Raw genomic sequence first — 8,279 nt, 5'->3', positions numbered from 1 at the left:
ACCCGAGATTCGTTAAATAAAAGGAGAAATAGCAAAGCCAAGTGGTTAGTTTTCTGAGAACCGTGACGCACCTCTTAAGGGTGCGTTGTAATGTGTCCCTCATATGATTTAATCGCTTTCATCGCCCTTTTATAAAATTGTTAAACTATTAACTTGATTGATCTATCACGCCTAATAAAATAATACCCTGGACAATTGAATTATCATGCTAGGTACCTTAAATCAATCTAAATAAGATAATCACGATCGATTTAGTATTATGTGTTGCATATTGCTAAAATCAATTCAGAATAGTTTAAAAGTTTAACGCATGTCCCTTCAATTATTTATGCTGAGCTAGTAAGGATAACCTTCCTCTGGAGTTATCGATGAGCACTCCTCTCGGTAGTTACAGTCCCCCGAACTCTCAATCTCTGCCCTGCGGGTGTATGTTGAGCGATCCCCACACCAGGGATCACAAGGGAATCTATGGCCGTCGTGGTCGAACATAATTGCACTCCCTTTATGTCACGATAACCGGGTTTTGTCAGTTTTTCTCATTGTCATTAAAAACTGAATGGCGACTCCTATATTACTAGTCGATTGGGTGTAAACTCACAGGAAATCTAATTACACTTATCTGACAACGTCACGCCCACGAGGGACGAGGTCACGCATTAGCCTCGTGCTTTTTCGACCCCCTCACAAGCTCCCACTGAGTTTAGCAACTCTTTAGATATATAATTATGAAAAGATATTCTGAAATTACTTTTCAATAGCTTTGACGAATTTGGTTTAGTTTGGTGGTAGTTGAGCATTTTGTTTTAGAAATTATCGGAAAAGTCTTTATGATTCATCATTGATCGAATCAAGTACTAATTGACTTCGATCATTCCAACTCAGATATTTCATATCTTATGGAGCTCGATCGTGAAATTTCAACGCACAAATCATTGATGATCATATTTGGTCTTAAAGTAATCATCATCATGATCTAACCTAGATCTTTATGATTTCTTGCCAAGTGGATTTATACTTCTGAATCTTTGAACTAGACAAACAGATTCAAATTTATATCACTCAAATCCAGGTGAAATAATAAAGTCATAAAATCTTTCTTTAGCTTTGAACTATATTGTCTAGGCGTTCTAACAATAGTTTATATCTTTTGTTACTTTCAACAAGTAAGACTAGTTGTCTTAAATTGATCTAGAAATCAATGAACTTTCAAAAGTCCATCAAAATAGAGCTTTTGAATGTTAACTTGTTGATATGGTCTAAGCAACAATGCTAAAGGTTAGTGGAACTCAAATCAAGGGGTTGATTTGAACCTAGTAGAGTTTTATTGTTAAAGTGTTGTTTGTTTTTAATCAAGCATATTGACTCAACCCGTAAATGACCATTTCATTCAAATAAACAAACAAACATTGTTTTTGTTCTTCTGAATGTGAGTCTTTCTGTGTTTGAAAACAGAAATTTAGGTATGCTGATTGTGGAACAAAATAGCCATTAAGTTCCAGCCTTTGAAAGGACTTAAAACAAACCAGATGACCCTATAACTAATGTAGCATTGCCATGCTTCATTTCCCACTTGTAGGTCATTAGTGTATCCTAGCTTCCATTGTTTGAGTAATTACCGAAGTAAGAACCTCAAGCGGTATATGATACCAAGGAAGTTTAATTCCTAGGTCACTTCTCTTTAAACATAAACTTTTAGGTAGAAACGGAAATGTAAATTCCTTTCATTTGTTCCTTGTTTCCTATTTCTTGTACCCTTTCTTATAGTCTTAAGAATTGAATTCTCTAGTGTTGACTTTTATACTTTGTTAGACATGTCCAATGTCATTCCAAAGTTCTTACCATTTTATTTTATGTTGAATATTCTTTTCAACTAGATGATCTTACCAGAAGTTTCTAAATTTCTCTAAGCATCGATCTATTCGAATGTCTAGGGACTAGACTCATTCGAGAATTAAATGGAAAAAGATATTAGCTGAGCGTTTAAACTCAATGCTTTATGATCTCAAAACTACAGTGTATTTTGAATTCACAAGCACCAATCGGTTTGCTATTCGATTTTGATATCGAAAACAACCATAAAAGTCGCTAAAAGAAACGTACATTTTAAATTGCTCATTTTCTCTCATTTCCGTGAATCGTTCTTGGATTCACTACCAATCGAGGAAATTTACTGTTACCTTTCTAAAAGGGTTTACTGCAGTGCAAGATATTTAATTATAAACAATAATTAAAACATACATTGAAGCATGCAAAGTCTAAACATTTATCATGAGTAATAACTTGAAAATTAAAGCATTCATGCAATTTAAACAAGTTATTAGCATTTTATTCGAATTTATTGTTCCGGCAGGTGTGAATAAAATGATTCCAAGACCCTAAAATCATTGAAGAATTAAGCACATTATGTATTTTGACTCAATTCTAAAATAATTTAGGTAAGCAAAAGCCTTTTGCTAATAGTCTAGAAACTACTCTTGGTTGATAGGTACGTCTAAGAGCTTATTAGGTAAACCTATCGATTTTGCCACGACATAAAAGGACTCCTTACTTATATCGTTGAGTTTCACCAAAACTAACATGTACTCACAATTATTTGTGTACCTTACCCCTTTAGGATCAATAAGTAACACCTCGCTGAGCGTAAAACTATTACTAGATTGATGTAAAGATTATCCAAGTAAGTGCTATTTTGGCATGGCACCTTTTAACTCAATTTTTAAACTTTGGAACTTAAGGCTCTTACTATGTTGGTTAGATTTTAAGTGAACTAAAATCCTTAATCATGCAACATGATCAAGCCAAAATCTCATGCATAATTAAGACATATTTAAAGCAATAAATAACTTAAAGCATGCATAAGATAAATGTGATCTAGTATGGCCCGACTTCATCTTGAAGCTTCAACTTCAAAGTCCGTCTTGAAAATGGATTGGAAACTTCTTGAATTTCACCGTGGGAGGCGCCATTTTCTTCAAATAGGATAAGCTATAATTAAACTAATTACAACTATTTGATGGTACGCAGACCATATTTGAATTGAAAACCCAATTTGGTGCATTAGACCAATTACATTCAAATTAATGGTACACAGACCATATTTTCTATCCTATTTGGGCCATACTAGTCACTTCATAACCTGCAAAACAGTACATATACAATATATACCATTCACCCATTCATTATCATGAATGGCCCACATAGTTGGTTAGTAAAAACACATTGTATGCATCACATAAATATTTGCAGCAATTAATCAGGGCACCAATAATCTACCAATTATTCAGTCCTTATTAATTCTAATCAAGTTGTTTAACCTTAAAGGATTTGTAGACCTAATCAAGAGTTTATGACTAAAATTGCTCCCACTTAAACCAATAACTTTATATGCTTTACTAATTTTAAACATAAAAATGTATTTCTAGTGTAACCGGAAATATACAAGTTTAATTAAAATTTAAAGCTCATATAAAATTATAATTGTATCCATTTATTTAATTTATTTTTCAGTTGAATTAAATGAATTGAAATTAATTCAAGGTTTAATTTTAGTAAAATAATTAGTATAAATAAAAATTTATAATAATTATAATATTCAAAATTAAAATCCGAGAAAACAATTTAAATTATTAATTTTAAAATTAATTAAAATTATTTCCGAACTGAAAATATAAAATTAAAATGAAACGCATCAATAGTTTGCAAGACGAGGCACTTGGGCTTACGCCCAAGCCCCATCAAGCTACGAGGCCCTGCCCTGCGCCATTGATCGTAGCACACGACCCACACAGCCATACACACACACGCCCCATGCCACGCACACACGCAGCCTTGCGGGCTTACGCTGCGCGCAACTTCGTGTTGCATCGTGGCTGCTGCCCCTGGGCGAGCTTCGTGCGTCGTGGCGCAACGCACTGCTGCCCACACGCATCGTGCTCGTGCTGTGTGCCCATGCCCTCACCCATCGCCCTGCACGCACGCCTAGGCGCAGGGCCTTGCGTGCCGCATAGCTCGTTGCTCGCTGCATTTGTACCGCACGGGCGACGAGCTCCCTTGCTCGTCGTCGCGTGCCCGCACTATACAACACCCCTTAAGGGTAACACGTAGCTTCCATTGCTTTGTGCGTGCAACATTTATGGGTGTTTTTCATAAAAATTTAAAATTTTTAATTTAAAATTAATGACAAATTAATATATCATATTAATTTCATAATTTTAGGGCGAAAAATCGAAAATTTGTTAAGTAATTAATTTCCGATTAACATGGATTCAAATCTAGGTCATAAAAATTAAAATTTAAGATAAATTAACAATTTTTAAGGTGGATTTTAATCATGGATACCTAATTAAAATATTAATCAATTATGAAAAACAAATCAATTCTAAATTATTCGAATTTCAACAAATTAATCATAATTACAAATTAGGTTGTATAATTAACAAGTCTAGGCATTCATAATTGTTAAACATATACTGTAGGTCAATCAAAAATTCAAGATTTATCAACAAGAATCGGAAATATTCAATTTAACATCTTAAATTTACAAACTTTTGCGTTCGAAAAACTTAAAACTCCGAAAAGTAATAGTTAAGCTTCGAATTTGGGAATTCTGGGTTCGGCCGAAAATTACTATTTTTGTCAAAATTTTAGAATGCCTTTTACATGCGAAAATGACACAAAAATCACTCGATTTGGTTGAGTAACGAATATTCTGCCGAAAAACTGCGTACATATAATTAAATAAACGCAATTTGCAATTAATTACGAAAACTAATCACCCCTTTAATTCCTTGCAAATTTGTAAAATTTAACCATGTTCATGCAATTTAGATTATGAAAATAATAAGAGGCTCGTGATACCACTGTTAGGTTATGATACATATGACAAAACATAAATCATGCGGAAAACCTTAATGCCAGAAAACATATTATTTACACATAATCATTTAGCATAATTCAGATGCATACACTTTGTAGCGTGCCCTCCCTAGCTGCGCCTGAACCGAACAAGAACAAGTCTTTAGGAGATAGTCCACATCACGTCCGGATCCGCCTTAAGCTTGACCAACTAGAATCGCCCTTAAGGTTCTAAGAATTTTCGGCTAATAGGTTACAAGTGTTTGGCTGATTTTGTTCCAAAATCTTACCTTTGAATACTTCAATCCTCGATTTAAATATGTGACCCTAGGCACCTATTTATAGAGTTTATAGAAAGGAATTATAATCCTATTAGGATACTAATTAGTTTAATTAGAATTTCATTAAAACTCTTTTAAACTAGTTCTATCTTTATTAGGATTAGGATTTAATCAATGAACGAATTCCATCAGCTTTAGGATTCGTATCGAACACAAACGTTGCACGACCACGAGCGTACCGCACAGCCCGCGCAGGCCTTGCGTGAAGGAAATATGTCCTTCACCCAAGGTGCATTAAGTCTAATACCAAGGTTCAGATTAATTGCGAACAATTAATTCAGTGAGATCAAGTGATCGGAACAGCTAGCTGGAGCAATGCTTCCGATTAGTGAGTTCTAATGGATATTGAACTCACAACTTACTCTTGACTGAACCTACAAGGTCACACCAATGACACGTAACAGATCACCGGATTAAATGAATCGGAAATTCATTTAATAGCTTTTCAGGATTTAAGTTGGAAACGTATTATACGATACGATCTTCCATCGCAATCGTATATCGTATCGCGAATATTCGTAAGCTACGCGAGACGAATAAATCGTATCGCATGACGGTGATTCGTCGTATACGAAACGATAAATAATATATCGGAAATATATTAAATCGCGAATACAAAGGGCATCGGAGTTGCCGGCCCGTCGAGCCAAGCACGTAAGCGTGCAAGGCCCAACGAGCCAGCAAGCTCGTGAGAAAAGGCGAGCAAGGCCAGCCCATTGGGCGCGAGCACGCAACAGCGCACAGCAGCGACGAGCGAGCAAGGCCCACGGCCCAGCTGCTCGGCGCGCGCGCTGTGGGCTTCGGCCTGCAGTGTGTCGCTGGGCGCGGGCATGCGGTCCGTTTGTGCTTGCGTGATGTGGCCAGTCAAGGCCTTTGGTTCTTGGCCGGTTACATCATTAATACCATAGGCATATTGTATTTTTCTCCAACACACAATTCATATTACTCAAACCCTAGAGACACAGAGAACCCTAATTCTCTCTGTGCCTCCAAAGTGAGTTCTTCTCAAAAGCAAAGTATCTTGATCAATTGTCTAAGCTACGATAATCAAGACGGATCTGATCGTGTCGGTGAACCAAGTAGAGGAACGACAAGTGGAGTTCTTTGTTCGTGTTCGTTGACAGATTATTGTGGAAAACACGCTTCGAATGTAAGTTTGTTTAATCTGTGCTTTATACATGTTTCCTGGCTTTGGGGATTGTTCCGCACATGTTATTATGTTTAACTGTATTCCCCTACATTGCGGCCCACACGAGCAGGCGCTGCTCGCAGCCCACGAGCGTCAGCCAGCACGCGCGCGCCTTGGCCTTTGCTGGGCCTGGCCTTGCGCTGGGCCTGGCGTGGCCTTGGCTGCGTTGTGTTGGGCGCTTGGCTTGCTGCACGCGGGCCTGGCTTCGTGCTGGGCCTTCGTCTAGCAAGTCTCGTCCGATGCTAATTCGTACGATACGCTTCCGATTAAATTCTCGATTCCGGAATTTATTTCTGATACGAACAATATTTAATATTTCCGATTCCGGAATTAATTTCCGTTTCGAACAAATATTTAATATTTCCGTTTCCGGAATTATTTTCCGATTTCGATAATATTTCCGATTCTGACAATATTTCCGTTTCCGGCAATATTTCCGTTTCCGGCAATATTTCCATTTCCAATAATATTTTCCGATACGTACCATGTTTCCGTTTCCGGCAACATCTACGACTTGGATACTATTTATATTTCCGATACGATCCATATTTCCGTTTCCGGCAATATCATCGTTTCCGGAGTATTCACTTGCTTGCCTTTCACGATCTCAGCTCCCACTGAAACCAAGATCCGTCGATTCCGAATATCCATAGATGGAGTATTTAATGCCATTAAATACTTGATCCGTTTACGTACTATTTGTGTGACCCTACGGGTTCAGTCAAGAGTAAGATGTGGATTAATATCATTAATTCCACTTGAACTTAAGCGGCCTCTAGCTAGGCATTCAGCTCACTTGATCTCACTGAATTATTAACGTGTTAATTAATACTGAACCGCATTTATTAGACTTAACATTAAATGCATACTTGGACCAAGGGCATTATTTCCTTCAGAAAGCACTCTTTCAAGTTCATTCTACTGCAAGTCTGCACGCGTATGTCTCTTTGTCAGAAAGTTCCTAGCAGAACAGCTGGACGTGAACATGAGTCCTCCAGGTTTATTCTTTCTAATTTGAATTACACTTCTGCAGCAAATCACCATCCCATGCATGGCTTTCAGCAGCAGTTTAGCTTTGTAGTTTATGAGTTTATCCAATTAGTAAAAGTGATCGATGAAGAACACACTGACCTGTCTAGTTTTTCCATCTTCCAGCTTCTGCCTCTTAATAGCTTGGTTTTCCTGAACAAAACTTGGCGTCCCAGTAGAGCTACTTAAGTTGTTTGTATCCCTGTTGATTATTTATGAGTAATCATTTAAGAAACAAGCATATACTACAGCAAAGTAGCTAAAGTGTACATATGAATTCTGCTGTACCTTCTTAAACCACCAGCAGGTTTAGCACTTTTCGTGTGCGACTACATTTTCGATTTCGATTGGATCCTTTATTGCACTTTCCATCCTCTTGGCCATCTGCGGCTTCTTTAATTGGGTAGTTGTTCGGCCTTCTTTACTCGAAAGAGCGGGTGGTTTAGGGGTGCATACATCTGCTGCAGTTAGATACATCAAAAGCCACTATAAGGTATAAAATGCCACAGACCACCAAAGAGGTCACACTAGAAAACCAACCTTGGGAAGGGCAGGTTGCGGAACCCTCATTGTTTGCTGGTTCAACTTTCACACAAGGAGCAGCTGGTTTTGCAGCACTAAAATATAACACAGGCCATATCAAGTGAAACCAATCAAAGAGTCCAAATGAAATGGCAGTAATTTACAGAAGAAATCTAAAACCACAAACACACCTTTTGTCTTCTTTGTAAATTTTCTCACATGATGCCTCATAACTAATGTGAATGACTCTTTTCTACAGCTGGCTGCACCAGAGGATTGGGACCTCAGAAAGTAAATATTTTCTTTCTTGTTTCCAGCTCTCTGGACAACACTTTATGAATTTG

General features: G+C 37.4%; 1 long non-coding RNA gene across 2 annotated transcripts; it reads right to left on the bottom strand.

Annotated features, from left to right (window-relative positions):
- Positions 1-4,181: 4,181 nt before the first annotated feature.
- Positions 4,182-8,251, bottom strand: LOC110793097 (uncharacterized). Of its 2 annotated transcripts, none has more exons than XR_002534605.2 (3): positions 7,954-8,251; positions 7,702-7,874; positions 4,182-7,615 (listed from the first exon to the last, which is right to left on the bottom strand). It is a non-coding gene; the product is annotated as an uncharacterized lncRNA (long non-coding RNA). The 2 variants fall into 2 exon arrangements; XR_008931431.1 differs by having other exon boundaries at positions 7,702-7,871; positions 7,954-8,249.
- Between the last annotated feature and the right edge of the window lie 28 nt (positions 8,252-8,279).

This window comes from Spinacia oleracea, chromosome 1 (genome assembly GCF_020520425.1).
Source record: "Spinacia oleracea cultivar Varoflay chromosome 1, BTI_SOV_V1, whole genome shotgun sequence".
NCBI classification, from domain to species: Eukaryota; Viridiplantae; Streptophyta; class Magnoliopsida; order Caryophyllales; family Amaranthaceae; genus Spinacia; species Spinacia oleracea.
The sequence above is the reverse complement of the archived record's forward strand: the minus strand, read 5'-3'. Positions and strand labels throughout refer to the sequence as shown.